The 17,875-nt window shown below is 39.3% G+C and overlaps 1 pseudogene; it reads left to right on the forward strand.

The window, feature by feature from the left end:
• The window catches only part of LOC133656996 (solute carrier family 2, facilitated glucose transporter member 9-like), a 68,907-nt pseudogene extending 65,534 nt beyond the window's left edge, over window positions 1-3,373 (forward strand).
• The last annotated feature ends 14,502 nt before the right edge of the window (window positions 3,374-17,875 follow it).

Here is a 17,875-nt window from a genome sequence, read left to right on the forward strand (position 1 = left end):
GCGACATCAGTGTGTATAGGATATCACCACATAGGCTCAGGAACACTTCAGAAACCCACTGTCAGTAACTACAGTTGGTCGCTACATCTGTAAGTGCAAGTTAAAACTCCTATGCAAGGCGAAAACCGTTTATCAACAACACCCAGAAACACCGTCGGCTTCGCTGGGCCTGAGCTCATCTAAGATGGACTGATACAAAGTGGGAAAAGTGTTCTGTGGTCTTACGAGCCCACATTTCAAATTGTTTTTGGAAAAGAACCATCCGGATTGTTATAAGCACAAAGTTGAAAAGCCAGCATCTGTGATGGTATGGGGGTGTATTAGTGCCCAAGACATGGGTAACTTACACATCTGTGAAGGTGCCATTAATGCTGAAAGGTACATATAGGTTTTGGAGCAAGATATGTTGCCATCCAAGCAACGTTACCATGGACGCCCCTGTTTATTTCAGCAAGACAATGCCAAGCCACGTGTTACATCAATGTGGCTTCATAGTAAAAGAGTGCGGGTACTAGACTGGCCTACCTGTAGTCCAGACCTGTCTCCCATTGAAAATGTGTGGCACATTATGAAGCCAAAAATACCTCAACGGAGACCCCCGGACTGTTGAACAACTTAAGCTGTACATCAAGCAAGAATGGGAAAGAATTCCACCTGAGAAGCTTAAAAAATGTGTCTCCTCAGTTCCCAAACGTTTACTGAGTGTTGTTAAAAGGAAAGGCCATGTAACACAGTGGTGAACATGCCCTTTCCCAACTACTTTGGCACGTGTTGCAGCCAAGAAATTCTAAGTTAATTATTATTTGCAAAAAAAAATAAAGTTTATGAGTTTGAACATCAAATATCTTGTCATTGTAGTGCATTCAATTGAATATGGGTTGGAAAGGATTTGCAAATCATTGTATTCCGTTTATATTTACATTTAACACAATTTCCCAACTAAAACGGGGTTTGTAAAAATAGAAGTAATTAATAGTTACTTTTCACAGTAACACATTACTTTTTGGTGTAAGTAACTGAGTTAGTAACTAAGTTACTTTTGAAATAAAGTAACTAGTAACTGTAACTAGTTACTGGTTTTCAGTAACTAACCCAACACTGGTCAAATTTGTACATATCGTAGTTGCTACTGTTGTTCTGTTGTTGTTGTTTTTTTTGTTTTTTTGTTTTCTGTATCTTTTATCCCCCTCATGTCTCCGCAATCTCCCCCTCCTCTGTTATCATTTTTCTCTTTTATATCCCTTCCTGTTTCGGTCCAGCTGCGACAAACATTAAATAAATCTATTTAATAAAGTCAAATACAAATAAGGCAACAAGAGAAGTATCCCACACTTGTCTTTTGTAGAGTACATCTGTACAGCAGATATGAGCATATACATCAAGAGTATTATTTGCCTAAGTAGCTCGACAGGACATGCTAAAAAAAAAAAAAAAACCTGAAAAAAATAAAAAACTTAAGACATAATCATGCTTTTCTTTTTCATCCTACCAGATGTCAGCTGGGTCTTACTGCTACTTGGTGTTCGCCAGCATTTGTATACTTGTGGCCGTCTACGTCTACGCTGTCATGCCTGAAACCAAAAACAAGACTTTCATGGAGATCAGCCACTTGTTCACCAAGAAAGAACCCGTTCTGGAGACCGAGTGCCTTCTCCTTGTGGACCAGATGAAACTGAATAAGATAAACGGCTACGGAGTGCTAGAACCGGCATCATTTGCGTTTGACAGCTCCTAATCAGTACCATAACAAAGCTACCAAACTACTATATCTGCATACTGTATTTGTGTCAAGCTGGAGGGCTCGTTTGTATCCACTCAGGTTCAAAACACTGCTCACAATACTCTGTGGTATGTAGTTCTGCTATATAAATGTGCAACCTTTTTATCTACTTTAGGATAATGCATGGGTTGTTTTGAAACCACTTTCTAATGTTTTTCAGAATACTGCACTCTTGTATTGTATGGCTGCCAATACAGATACACATGTGATTCATTATCTTCTATTTCTTACACTAATATTTGTACGCATATAATTTGCTTGAAGCTAATTATGATTAATGTTTAAAATATAATACTTCAGCTCTCGGTAGAATTTGATGTCCTTGTGACAGATTGTGCTACTGAACAAATGCTGCGATCAAGATCTCAGTTCTATTAACACGGTGATAAAGCTGGTCAACTATTAGCTCATCAACTACGCAAAATATCAGCATCCCATTATATTTTGCAGATTCAATCTGATTCAGGTATAGTTATGGATGATCTTGAGGTCAATAATGTATTTAAGTATTTCTATATATCCCTGTACTCATCTGCTTATTGTTCTACTCCTGAGTTTAATATTGTTTTTAAATATTTTTGCTGCGGGATTAAATGTTGCAGCGTTGTCACTACAAAACGGAAAATCCCTGGGACCAGATGGCTATCCTCCCTTCAAAAAATGTGGCATAAGCTAGCCCCCCTATTATTGGACATGTACAATGAATCGTTTGAATCTGGCTGTCTCCCGCAAATGCTCAACTTAGCGTCAATGTATTTCCTCTTGAAAAAAGGCAAGGACCCTTTGTTGTGAACTTCGTATCGTCCTATTAGCTTGTTAAAAGTAGGCTTTAAATTATTATCCAAACTGCTGGCTTTATGTCTGGATACTATTTTCCCTTCTTTTATTAATGTGGATCAAACCAGGTTCATTCGGAATAGGCACTCCTTTTCTAATATTCAACGTTGTTTCAATATATTTTATGATATGCCTGCTCTTAACACTGAAGAGGCAGTGATATCTATGGATGAGGAAAAGGCATCCGACCGAGTGGAGTGGTATTATCTATTTTATGTCCTGGAGAGATTCAGCTTTGGTAACAGTTTTATTTAATTGATTAAGCTCCTATATTAATCTCCTGAGGCCTTGGTCAGGACAAATAATATTCTATTTGAATATTTTCGCCTTTACCTTTTAACGCGGCAGGGTTTTCCCCTGAGCCCATTGCTTTTTGCTCTTGCCAATGAGCCTCTGCAATAGCGCTTTCCAACAATCCTCTTATTACGGGCATATCTAGATACATTGTGCAGGTGAAAGTCTCTCTCTATTCAGATGACCTCCTTCTGTATGTCTCGGACATCTTTTTCTTGGTCCCGGCTACCATAAGTTCTCCCCAAGATTTTGGTCATGTGTCTGGTTACAAATTAAACTTGGGTAAAAGTGAAATATTTCCTGTGAATGCTGCTGCTATGAAATATCTTCTGCACAATTTTCCCCCTTAAAATTGCCTCGCAAAGTTTCACATACTTGGCCGTCCAGGTCACACATACGCTTGCATAGCTTTACAAAGTCAACCTTGTTCTACTGTTGTCCAGAATCCAGGGAGATTTTGATTGCTGGTCCTGTGTTAAATTAAATGTACTTCTGTGATTTTCTTATGTGTTCCATTGTATACCACTTTTTTTCCCTCAGTCCTTCTTTCGTATATTAGATGGTCAGATTGTAGACCTCATTTGGACTAAAAAGACTCAGATTACGTAAGCATTATTTACAGAGACCCACATCATCAGGAGGATTAGTACTACCAAACTTTAGGTTTTACTACTGTAGTAGAATTTCTGACCTTTGAACTATATTTCGTGTCTATTAAGAATGTCTGCTCATTTCATTTCTCTTCTATTCTATACCATTGAAGGACCAGATGTAGGACAAAGTTGAATATGGAGTCGCTCTGACCATTCTACAAAATGTTTTGATTGTCTAAGCATGACTAAGGGATTCAAGGATGTTGGAAAACAAACATGTCGAAAACGGGACCTTGGGGTGTGGGGAAACAGATAAAATGGCCAGGAGACCAGGACTCTAGAAGATTGCTTGATTCTTGTGTCCTCCGGAGGACGTTTGTTTGTCTGCATGGACAGCTCAATCCGACTTGCACTTTTGACTATGGGTAAATAAACTTTTTGTACTAAATTCACTTTTGTTGCTGTTTAAGCTTCGGACAATCCACTACACAAAATTGGCGTCACGAACAGGATGGTCCAGAACGCTGCAGGTCGACAGCTGCTCCCGCTCTCTCTCTCTCAGGCAGACAAAGGTTACACACGCACATCACAAGGTAAGCAGTTTTGCTTAATGTGTAAAAATTGTCTGTCTGGAGAGAACGGGATCGGTAAGACTAATTGCTGAACCTATTTTTGATAAAATATAGGTCTAGTCAGGTTCTCCAAAAACAACCTGGAATGGGGTAAATTATGGTTGGATTGAGTTGTTTTATATGTGATTATTTGTCTGTGTTTTTGTTGAAAACTTGTGATTTCTTGTTTTAACAATAAGGGGATTGTTAATAGAATTTTGGCGGTTTGGAGTGTGAAGCATCTCACGTCACTTCCGGTTTGGAGTTTGCGTGCGTTTGGCTGTTTTCGAAGTGGGGCTGTTGAGTTTGGCAATCGCCTTGTGCAAAGCTAGTACAACTTTTTGTACTTTTTTGTACTTTTGTGCTTTTTTGGCTTCGCTGTGTCACTGTGCCGTGACACTTTGTAGCTTGTGTCGATCGGTGCTGCGAGCTAGCACACCGGAGCCGGCTAGCATTACCGGCCTGAGATACGGAGGTGGATTTTTCCTTCTGTTGCTGGATGCGTCGGCAGATAGATCGTGATGCCTGCACCGAGGAAAAGCCCCACATCGGAGGAGTTCGAGGAGATGAGGCTCACACTCCTTTCCCTGTGCGGTGATGTGACTGCGGTGAGGGAGCACCAGGAGCAGCGTTTGGGTCTACTGGAGGAGGTGAAACAATTGCGCCTCCAGAACGTGGAAAAAGATCGGCGCATTGTGGACCTGGAGCAGCGAGTGGACGAGCTGGAGCAATATTCCCGCATGAATGATGTGGTCATCACCGGGATCAAGATCAAGCCACGCAATTGCGCGCGTGCGGTGGCCGCGGACAGCGGGGAGCCCAGCGTGCAGGAGGCACAGTCGGTGGAGCAACAGGTGGCCTCCTATCTCCAAAGCAGGGGGATAGAGATGGACCTGGAGCACATCGAGGCTTGTCACCCACTGCCCATGAGGAACCAGAGACCACCCGCTGTCATCATGAGATTCGCAAACAGAAAGAAGAAGATCGCACTATTAAGGCAAGGACGCAAACTCAAAGGAACAGATGTTTTCATCAATGAACACTTGACCAAGAAAAATGCTGACATCGCAAGGGTCGCACGACAACTTAAAAGGCAAAGCAAGATTCAACAAACCTGGGTAACGAACTGTAAGATCTTCATCAAACTAAATGGGATGCCGGAGGAAGCAAAAGTCTTGGTGATAAGGAAAATAGAAGATCTTGATAAGTATTGACATTGATGCAGTACTTGGTATCAATGTAGCTTGTGACTTTTACATCATCTCAATGCTACCCACACCAAGAACACAGACCACACCAAGTATTAATATGGACATGTTACAGAATCTCCAACATCAACAAAAAGAACTGGACATGTGTGAGTATCAAGAGCACACCACAACAGAGACTGATATGGACATAGACCCTGATAATAATTTTTTCTCTGCGATTGTTAAAAACTGTAATTATTTTACCCGCGAACAATATAAAAACAGTGAACAATATACAGTGTAATAGTCTATCTATAATACATTTCAATAGTCGAAGCATGTACACTAACTTTGAGGCTATCAAGGATTACTTGAAAGAATTTAGTCATTCATTTACCATTGTTGCAATCACTGAAACCTGGTTCAACAATGATAAAGGTATTGATTTTAGTCTGAATGACTATGAATTAACATACATAAACAGAATAAATAAAATAGAAGGAGGGGTCGCATTGTACATTCATAAAACTGTTACATTTAAAGTTTTAACAAACATGACCATAGCAGTCGATGGATTATTTGAATGTTTAACAGTGGAAATCCTAAATGACAAAAAGACAAATATCTTCATGAGCTGTGTATACCGGGCACCTGGTTCAAGCATAGAAACTTTCAATGAGTGGATGGGTAAACTATTTTCCTCTGTGAACCAAAAAAACATATTTATCTGTGGTGATTTTAACATTGATTTGTTAAACTCAACCAAGCAAAAACATGTTGATGACTTCATTGACACAATGTACAGCTAGTCTCTATATCCAACCATAACCAAACCAAGCAGAATAACAACACATAGTGCCACAATCATTGACAACATTTTTACAAACATTATGGGAAATCAAGTCACCAGTGGCCTATTTTCATGTGATATCACTGACCATTTACCTGTTTTTACTTTATATGACTGTCATCTCAAGAAAACCAAAGACACTATGGCAAAAATCTCTAAACCAATAACAACTGAGGAAACAATATGTGCCCTAAACAATAGTTTAGCAGTTCAGGATTGGACTTCAGTATACAGAGAACCTAATGTGGACAGTGCTTATTGTAATTTTTTAGACATCTTTACTTCCCTGCATAATAAACATTGCCCCGTAAAATAATATTTTATAAAAGGAAAAAATAAAAATAGCCCTTGGATCACAAAAGGGATAATTAATGCCTGTAAAAATAAAAACAATCTCTACAAACTTTTCATCAAAATAAAAACAAAAGAAGTCGAACAACGATACAAGAAGTACAAAAATAAATTAACTGATATTATAAGAACAAGCAAACGGTTATATTGTCAAAAAAAACTATATGAAAACAAAAATAATATAAAAGGAACTTGGGATGTTTTGAATAGTCTAATAAAACAAGGATATTCCAAGTTGACATATCCTGATTACTTTATTGATGAAAACGGTGAAGATTATAATATGACTAATGTAGTAAACAAGTTCAATAGTTTTTTTGTAAATGTTGGTCCTAAATTGGCTGTTGATATCCCAGACAATGGAGTTACAAAATCAACTATTGAACAGAATTATTCATCATTCTTCCTCTCAGCTACAAATGAGCAGGAAGTGACAAACATTGTGCGGAAGTGTAAAAGTAAGTGCTCCACTGACTGCCATGATATCAACATGATATTGGTTCAAAATGTTATCCTGAATATTTTAAAACCATTAACTTATATATGTAATTTATCATTCCAGACTGGCTGCTTTCCAAGTCAAATGAAAATCGCTAAAGTAACTCCGCTCTTCAAAAGTGACAGCAAACACGCTTTCACCAATTACAGACCAATCTCTCTTTTGCCTCAGTTCTCAAAAATCTTATAGAAACTATTTAACTCTCGACTTGAATCTTTTCTTGAGAAGCATCATATAATCAATGACGGTCAGTATGGCTTTAGGTCCAAAAGAACAACTTCAATGGCAATAACTGAAGCTATTGAGGAAATTACTAATGCACTGGAGCATAAAAGATATGCAGTTGGTATTTTTATTGACCTAAAGAAAGCATTTGATACCATTAATCATTCAATTATACTAGATAAAATGGGAATATATGGAATTAGGGGGCTGGCTGGTGACTGGTTAAAAAGTTATTTAACAGGGAGGGTACAGTTTGTTAAAATGGGTAAATTTTTATCTGATACTCTTGGCATTGCTTGTGGTGTCCCCCAAGGCTCCGTGTTGGGGCCAAAAATGTTTAATGTATATATTAATGACATGTTTAATACATCCAAAATACTGAAATTTATACTTTTTGCAGACGACACAAATTTATTCTACAGTAGTGATGACTATAATGAGCTCATAAATACAGTAAACACAGAACTAAACATGGTAAACAAATGGATGGACACAAATAAATTATCTTTGAATATAAATAAAACTAAGATACCGTATTTCCTTGAATTGGCGCAGGGAATATAGTATTCGCACGTCTAGAATTACTGCCGGGTCAAACTCGTTTCTCAAAATAATTAACGCATGCTTGGCCTTATCGCCGGTTTATTATTGAAGCTGGATCAAATTCATTTCGCAAAATATTAATTTTATTATCGCATGTCTATAATTTTCGCCGGGTCGAACTCGTTTCGCAAAATATTTAGCATATGGCTAGAACTTCCACCGGGTCAAATTCGTTACGTCACGAGTGACGCATCTGTCCTCATTTTCAAAATGGAGGAAGCTGCTTTCAGTCGCACAAAGGAAAAAAGATAAAGAGCTTTTCAGTAGGATTTAAGGTCCAAGCTATTGAATACCGGTACAGTATGCTAAAGAGAACAGTAAGCAGCTATGTTTTATTAATATACCGTAGCTGCGTGTGTGAAATACTGTATAAGTCATTAAATGACTCCCGCCTCCTGGTGGTAGAGGGCGCTGCCGCGCTAGTGATCCTTCTTGCGACTTCCGGTACTGCAGAAGAAGTGAACACACGCAGCAAGAGATTTTTTTTTTTTCCTCTGCCTGAACTTTTAACATGGAGGATTACATACCGGTATCTAAAATAAAACAGTTTTCTAAACTGGACTTTCAATCGAAGCAGGAGGTAATAATTAAAGGAATATCTCCATCGAAACAGATACTTTTAAAACTGAAGAAAGAAAATAAGGAAGACTTCTATAAACAAGTTATCGATGCTTTTGGTCAGAAGGAGCTGCAAATGGACTCCATTTATAAGTGTCAACTCAACCTCGATTTTCCTCAACGCTTTCTTCAAGTTTTCTCCTGAACAATATACATTTGTATCATCTGCAAACGTAATACATTTAATTTATTAGATACTGAACAAATATCATTTAGATTAAGTATAAAAAACTTAGGTCCCAATAACAAGGCTTGTGGAACCCCACAAGTTACTCTTTCTGGCTGTGATTAAATAGGAGCCCTTTGACTCTTATATATGGTGGAACTCAAGGTATGGCCGCTCATGTGAACTATCCTTACAACAATTAGCATGGTATAAGATGGACAACTGCTGTCCCACATTGTTCCCTTGCCCTCTGTCCTGCCTACGAAACCAAAGATTCAGGTCGAATGATAAAACAGGGCGTAGCTGCCGCTGAGTGAACCGATACGCAAATACCACATTTTTAATTATTTCGGTTGTCTGTTAAAAACATAGCTATTGGCTGCAATTTGGACACTACTGCTGTAGGCTACAAGGACCTAGAAGCTACACAACAGCTGAGCTGAAATAACACATTTAAGCATATCAAAGAATTATAGTTTCTTATTACATACACAAAGTCGCATAGAGACAGAAGTCTGTAGAAAGTACTCAGTAACAAACGTGTCTGCATCATTAAACTTTAAACAACAGGAAACATACTGAACAAATCCAGCAGTTACTGTCAGACTCTAATCTGGGGTACCTTTGTCTATCGGAGACATGGTTAAAACTTGCAACACCTTTTGTTCTAATTAATGTCCCGGGGTACAAGATTGCAGAAAAAACAGATCAAGTGACTGAAGGGGGAGGAGTTATGATTTATGTAAGGGAAAACATTAAAAGTGAACAGATAACCCTCCCAGTAGTTCATCTTGAGTGTGTTGGAATTAAAATCACATTTCCTCAGAAATGTATTTCAAGGTAATTGTAGTATACCAACCGACCACAGCTAAAGACATTTTTCTCGATTCATTTTCAGACATCCTCAAACAGCACAGTACGAAAGAATTAAACGTCATGGTGGACTTTAATCTGGACAGGTTAAATAAGACGCGTAGAAAAAAAAAAACTTAAGGATATTATAAATGGCTTCTACATGATACAAATGATAAGCAGCCCTACTAGAATTACATGTGGATGACAAAAATCAAAGAGATCATCTGTAAATACACTAATACAAAAACCAGAAAGAAGAGTGCTAAAATGGAAAATACCTTTGATTAATAAAACAATTTGGATTCTAATGTAAAATCGGGACTCAGCTCTCATAAGAGCAATTAAAACAGGTCTAAATACAGATCGTATGATTTTGAAAGTTTTGAGGAACAAAGTTACAATGCTTATGCGGAAGTCTAATGCTGACTTTCACTTAGAATTAATCAAAGCCGCAAAAGGGAACATTAGACAGTTATGGAAAACCATGTACAAACTTACGGGAAGAGAGCAAACAAGAAACAACACTATAACATTAAAATATCAAGGATAGTCTTATTGCTCCTATAACAACAATTGATAAATAAATCAATAACAGAAAACACTTTCCCTACCACGTTGAAAAACTGCTACTATAATTCAATCCATAAAGCAGGAAATAATTCAAGACATCAACAACTACAGACCAATTAGCCTTCTCCCCGTTATATCCAAAGGAATAGAAAATGTATAGTTAAAAAGTGGCTTTGGAGCTATCAAAGCTGCTCACACGGTCACTAAGAGGGGCATTATGTAGACACATCAACTTAATGTGTATTATATTATATTTATCCATGAGAGCATTTTTGTTGTAAATTGTGAGGTATGGCTGTTAAAATCTTTGTTGTTTTTACAAATGATGACAGATGTGAACAAGAGCATGTATTGTCTTAGAGGTGATGATGTAAATAAGGTGTGGTTGTATTGTATATTAAGTATGTGTCGATGAAGGGGCATTTTGTGACTTTTCTTAAATTTTATGACATGCTATAGTATGATTATTTATTGATTAATTATTAATTATTATGAATGTATATATATTATTTAGTATGATATTAGTGTCATAATGTATTGCTTGATTTGTGGATCCCTTTAATTTAGGTAGCCAGGGACTGCAGATGGAAAGTAGCTATTTAGATATAATCTGGTACAGAACATATCTGTTTCTGAACTTAATGTTCTGTGCATTGTCCTATCATATATTGACTAAATTAAATACAACTACTTAGTGAATTATTGAGGCCACAATAATTCACTAGGTGTTGTAAAATATCAAATTACTATTGCAAAAGCAAACATTGACCTCAAACATGACCTGTCCTCCGCCTCTGTTCTTGTTGCGCTTGACTATCAGCTGCCTTTTCTTGTTCTTGGAAGTTTCAGAAACTACTACTACTACCACTACTAGTACTACTACTACTACTATTACTATTACTACGACTAACACTGTCCCTGTTTCAGGGACAGAGGGGGGAGGTGAGTTTGGATTGTGTCAAGTTTGAGCGTGTCAAGTTTTTTATTTAATTGATATGATCAATCCGGTACAAGGATAAAGGTACGTAATGATTTAGGTTGACAATTACAGTGGTTGGCGGAAGCAACCCCAACCTCAAAGGAGGGTGCCAATTCAGTAATTAAGTGTTTATGAATGATCTAATATCCCGACATGGTTTCCCCAAAAAGATTAGGTCAAACAACGGCACCCATTTTAAGAAAGCAGGTTATCATCTTTAGTCACAAGGTAAGGTTGAAAGGAGGAACCAGAAAATCAAAACAAATTGGCTAAAATCTGTGCACAGACCAAATTGAATTTGATTGACATGTTGCCATTAGCGTTAATGATCATTCGAATGCCCCTGAATAAAACTGTTTTTACGGCCTTTGAATTTTTCACCCTAATGAACTGCATACAGATCAGCCCTTCCCAGGACCAGCAGCTTCCTAGGAAGGCGGAAAGACCATGAGACCAAAATGGTATGTTTACAAAATGCAGAATTTGTGTGCCAGTTCCTCTGTGCAGATTCGATGATGATAGCCGCCACTCCAGATTCCCTTCCACCCGCCGAGAGGGGCAGGGTCAAAGCCAATCCAGGACCAACACCCGATACCTGACTGGAAGGAACCGAGAGGAGAGACAACACCTTGCCAGCGATGACGAGAACGACTAAGGTTGCCAGCCACGATGCGTCCGTTGGGACTCCAGCAGCTGTGGAAGGAGGTGTTGGGAGTGCCGAAGCGGCGAGGAGGCCTTGAAGCAAGCCGAGGGCCTGGACCAAAGCCCCAACGCCCCATACTCTGCCCCAGCCTTCCCCAAAGCCTGCACAGCTCCAACTCTACCTCAGCTTTCCCCATTGCGACCAGCGCGCACATGCCATTGAACAGTCTGCCCAATGGACTGAACCACACCCCGAGGAGAGACAGAGACAGACTGTTTGAGTGGATCTCCTTCTTCACTAAGGCAGCCAAAAGCCCAACGAGGTGTCGGCAGGCCACCTGTCTGCGGCACCACCGAGCCATCTACACGAGCACTAATCGAGCAGGGACTCATACGAAATTCAGTTTTGTGTTCAAAATCAATTGGTAATCAACAATATTGGTAACTACATGCATTGCAAATGTCGGAAAAATAATTATGCAAATGCCTTATAGTCATAAGTCTATATACTGTACATTTTAAAACAGATTTGTTTGTTTGATCATTAATGTGAAATACATCTGAAAAAGCATAAGCATATATATATTAATCTAATTACGTTCAATGATGTTCATGATCAAAGTATTCTGTTATTCCTTTACTAAATCAAAGGGTAGGCCACTAATTGTGTTCTGTGATATGGTTTTACTACAGGCTGATAACAGCGATCGCTCCGTAGAAGGGTCATAGAGGAATTTCGCCTCATATAAAAACATTGAGGTTTTTGCCTCTATCTGTGGTAGAGATGTTAAGTAAGTGGCCTACGTCAGAAATCGGTATGGGCCAGGGTTCTAGAACCCTGGAAGAGGGATATGTAGTACAATTTCTGACCTTTGAACTATATTTCGTGTCTATTAAGAATGTCTGCTCATTTCATTTATCTTCTATTCTATACCATTGAAGGACCAGATGTAGGACAAAGTTGAATATGGAGTCGCTCTGACCATTCTACAAAATGTTTTGATTGTCTAAGCATGACTAAGGGATTCAAGGATGTTGCAAAACAAACATGTCGAAAACAACAGGACCTTGGGGCGTGGGGAAACAGATAAAATGGCCAGGAGACCAGGGGCCATACTTATCAAGCTTCTTAGAATTACTCCTAAGAAGTCTGCTAAGAGTTGACTTAAGAGTAAATAAATTATTCGCTGAAAGCTGCACTTAAAAGTTAGTTATCAAGCGTCTTACTCACACTTTCAGCGAAGTGTAGGACTGAATCTTAAGTGTCACACTCAGAGCTGAATTACGACATTACTATGTGCCGTAAACGGAATTTTAGGTGACGTCATTTCTGTGTCCATAGAAATGACCAATCACGGAAGGGAATCCGTTGTCTAAGAATAAAGAAATATCTTGGAAATATTTAAGTGGACAATGGGAGTGTATATTTTGACAATAAACTACAAAATAATACAAAACAAACTAGTCCCCGCCGGCACTCACGCTACCGCTCCCTCTCTTCTATCGCCCACACACTCACTGACGTCACTCACCTCACGGCCACACATATACGCTACTGTCATAACATTTTCTTTCCAATTTATTAATTAGGCAACTAATTTGAAACTGGTGTGGGTGGCTCTATATATACTAGCCCACTGCAGACACATGCAGAAATCAACAAGGAATCGAAAAATATTAAATCTGTGACAAAAATAATATCCGTCTAAACGATACCGTTTGATCAGCTGCTCGTCATCAAAAAAAAACAAAACATTGTTCCGTTCCCTGAACATTCTCGCACGTCTCCCTTGCCTCAGTGCCATCCCCTGCTGGCAACTCCTAACCATTTAAGACACCTCTGAAGGTTTCTTAAATATCGTGGAGAGTAGGAGTGATTCTTAGACTTAAGAACGTTGATAAAAAGCTTTTATTCTTAAGTTTGAGAGTAGGACTAAATTTCGCAAATTCTCAGGACTTAAGTGTAAAATGGCACTCTAAGAAGCTTGATAAGTATGGCCCCAGGACTCTAGAAGATTGCTTGATTATTGTGTCCTCCGGAGGACGTTTGTTTGTCTGCATGGACAGCTCAATCCGACTTGCACTTTTGACTATGGGTAAATAAACTTTTTGTACTAAATTCACTTTTGTTGCTGTTTAAGCTTCGGACAATCCACTACACTACTGTGCCACCAACGCTGGAATTCTTAAATATTGGCTGCAATATAAAGCTTTTGATCCCCCTTCGTTATGGCTTGTTAAGGAGGCTAACTCAACAAAATAAGTATCTCTTAGGCAGGGGTCTCAAACTCAATTTACCTGGGGGCCACTGGATGCAGAAACTGGGTGAGGCTGGGCCGCAAGAAAAGATTTCTTAAAAAAAATCTAACATGCACTTTTTAATGAATTCACCTTCTTTGAATGGCTTTCCCGCCCTAGCAACCATCTCACTCACCATGTAGCTAGCTTTGACTGCTGCATCGCTCTTTTCGCTTGCTTTCTTGACGAAATCTTGTTGCCTCAGTAGACTGGTTTTAAAATTTGCAACCCGGTTCACTCTTTCATCTCCCTGGTATTTTGCATACTCCTCAGCATGTCTAGTTGTATAATGACGTTTCAAATTGTATTCCTTGTGCACCGCAACTTTCTCTGTATCAACTACAGAAAAGAGCCTTAAGGATTATTCATAAAGTAGATTACTTAGAACACACTAACATATTATTTATTAATTCGGGTTTATTGAAATTACAGGAGCTAGTAAAGTTACAGACATTATGTGTCATGTTTAAGGCTAAAAGTAAAACATTATCAGCAAATTTACAAAAAAATGTTTGTCATCACTTCTGAGAATGAAGAGCATAGAAGAAAAGGTCATTTCCAACATCAGTATTCAAGGGCAACTTTAAAACAAATGTGCATATCAGTGGTGGGGGTTAAACTATGGAATTATCTTTACAATGAGATGAAAGATTGTAAAAATATATTCCAATTGAAAAAATATATAAAGACAGAACAATAAGATCATATGGACAGCCATAAGTGTTTACATTTAGCTTTATATTTATTATTTTACTTATTTTTTTCCTGGTTTGTATTTGTTTTGTATCATCCTGTGAGGTGTATATTACATACTTGCCAACCCTCCCGTTTTTAGCGGGAGAATCCCGGTATTCAGCGCCTCTCCCGACAACCTCCCGGCAGAGATTTTCTCCCGACAAACTCCCGGTATTCAGCCGGAGCTGGAGGCCACGCCCCCTCCAGCTCAATGCGGACCTGAGTGGGGACAGCCGTTCTCACGTCCGCTTTCCCACGATATAAACAGCTTGCCTGCCCAATGACGTCATAACATCTACGGCTTTTAGAGAGTAGAGTGCACAACAAGGAGAAAGAGTTCTTGGTTTCTTATGTGGGTTTATTGTTAGGCAGTTTCATTAACGTCCTCCCAGCGCGGTAACAACACACAACAACAGCAGTCACGTTTAGTCTACCGTAAAGCAGTTCGTCTGCAGTAAACAGCAATGTTGTGACACTCTTAAACAGGACAATACTGCCATCTACTGGATAGCCTGCAGAACACTGAAATTCAAGTATTTTATTTACATGTATAATAAAATTAAATTAAAAAAAATATTTAAAAAAAATATATATATATATATATATATATATATATATATATATATATATATATATATATATATATATATAGCTAGAATTCACTGAAAGTCAAGTATTTCATACACATATATATATATATATATATATATATATATATATATTTATTTATATATTTATATATACATATCAATATATATATATATATATATATATATATATATATATATATATATATATATATGAAATACTTGATTTGGTGAATTCTAGCTGTAAATATGCTCTCCTCTTAACCACGCCCTTAGCCACACCCCAACCACGCCCCCCCCCCCCCCCCCCCGACCACGCCACCCCACCCCCCACCCCCCCACACACCTCCCGATATCGGAGGTCTCAAGGTTGGCAAGTATGGTATATTACTTCTTTTGTTTTTTTTGTTCGGTTTGTACTTCATGAAGTTTTGCACTTCTTGTGTTTTTTTGTGTGTTTTTTTGTTTGTTTTCGTTATATATGGATGATACGTATGATACGTAGACTACGTATTATGTTGAAGGGGGCAAAAAAATATAAGATTTTTCTTCATCCTGTTCCTTCTCAGGCATTGGTGTGTAAATGTTTAATTGAAAAATTGAGGTATAATTGTCTATCGATCAAAGATGCACATCAATGAAGGAGATAAATAAAAATGTAATGAAATAAGAATATATTGCATCAAAAATCGTCTCTGTCTGGAGCCAACGGGAGGGGGGGGAGCAGCGGCCCGCTATTGGGGGTTGCGGCGTCTCGCCGTGGAGTTTACAGTTACGGTAGCACAATTAGCCCCGAACGGGCTAACATCACCACTAACGTGTTACACAGCTGATTCGCCCAGCGACTTTCTGTCGGAGAATCAGCGCTGGGGTCCAGTGCACCACACTTTTGTATTGTCACTCGGTCCTTCGGCGGTGTGCTCGTCTTCCCCGCCCGGACTGTTTACAACGGGGGCGCGAGCGAGCAGGCGGGCGAGCGAGGGAGGCAGAGAGGGAGGCAGGAAGAGCGTGTGCGGGTGTCGTGGAAAAGCGGCAAAATGTTTCTCTGCTTGCATCACGCAAGTGACGTCAATGCATACTTGCCAACCTTGAGACCTCAGAATTCGGGAGATGGGGGGGGGGGGGGGGGGTTGAGGTGTGTGTGGGGGGTTGAGGTGGGCGGGGTTGGGGGTAGCGGGGGTGTTTTTGTAGCCAGGAAGAGTTAGGGCTGCAAAGGATTCTGGGTATTTGTTCTGTTGTGTTTATGTTGTGTTTAGATGCGGATGTTCTCCCGAAATGTGTTTGTCATTCTTGTTTGGTGTGGGTTCACAGTGTGGCGCATATTTGTAACAGTGTTAAAAAATTAATACAATAAAATATGACCACCCTCAGTGTGACATGTATGGCTGTTCCTCAAGTATGTCTTGCAATAACTTGCGGGCCGGCATGCTGTTACTATGGACAAAGAGATGATGCGGTGACAGTTTCTAGAGGACACTAAAGGCAGTGCCATCACGGCACGCCCTCGCCACACCGTGATTGGTAGATTCCTTCAGCTCCGCACACAACGCTGTCAAGCGCCACTCATTTAAAACTCGCGTGTTGACTAACATTAAACTTTCATATTAAGGTGGGGGCCGCAAAATAACGTCTCGGTGTTGATTAGGGAGTGAAAATGTATCACAAAGTCGCTGGAAAGAGGTAAAAGGGTTACCAATGTATACATCTCGCATGTTTGAGACCCCTGCTCTTAGGGCTCTGGTTCACTCTACCATCCACTCTTCTACTTCCGCTTTTACAAAAAATCCAATCGTAAAAGTCTCATTCAGAATTTGGGTTCAGTTTAAGCGCTATTTTGGTTTACAGATTATTTTTATTTTTGCACTCATCACTGCTAATCATGCTTTCTCTCCCTCTCTTGTTGACAGTGCCTTTTTAAGATGGTCAAGTCTAGGGATCAACAACATTAAAGATGTATACATTGGCAACCCCTTTACCTCTTTCCAGCGACTATGTGATACATTTTCACTCCCTAATCAACACCGTTTTAAATATTTACATATCCTCAGTTTTGTTCGTATTACCTTTCTCAGGTTTCCAAACTTACCGATGCTTTTTTGACACCACTTCCGACTTTAAAAGGATCAAATACAAATATTTACTATCACATTTTTTATTTAAGCCGTAAGTCTCTGAATTCAATTAAGTCACTTCGGGAGGGTGACTTACGTATGAAGGACCCTGGACAGAAATGTTAAATCGGTGTCAACAGTCTCCAGCTTACTTCATACATTTGTTTTGGCTTCGTCCATCCCTGTGCAGTTATTGGACTGAAATATTTAGGAGGACAGTGCAGCGACAGTGCAGCGAAGACAAAACAAACTCCTTCCTGCCAACAACACCTGGAAAGATAAACTCTGTTACTCTGACACCGAATGCAGAACGTCTCCAAGGCCTATACAGAATTAACACACACACCATGGACCATGGCTACATATGCACACATACCTCCCACCCCCACTCCAAGCCTTTGCCACCGCTTCACCCCACGTGGCATGATGGACAACAAAGCAGCGCCCTAGTGACTGGCAGCTTCGGAACGAATGCCTGCCC

This window comes from Entelurus aequoreus, linkage group LG09, assembly GCF_033978785.1.
Source record: "Entelurus aequoreus isolate RoL-2023_Sb linkage group LG09, RoL_Eaeq_v1.1, whole genome shotgun sequence".
In the NCBI taxonomy this organism is placed as follows: domain Eukaryota; kingdom Metazoa; phylum Chordata; class Actinopteri; order Syngnathiformes; family Syngnathidae; genus Entelurus; species Entelurus aequoreus.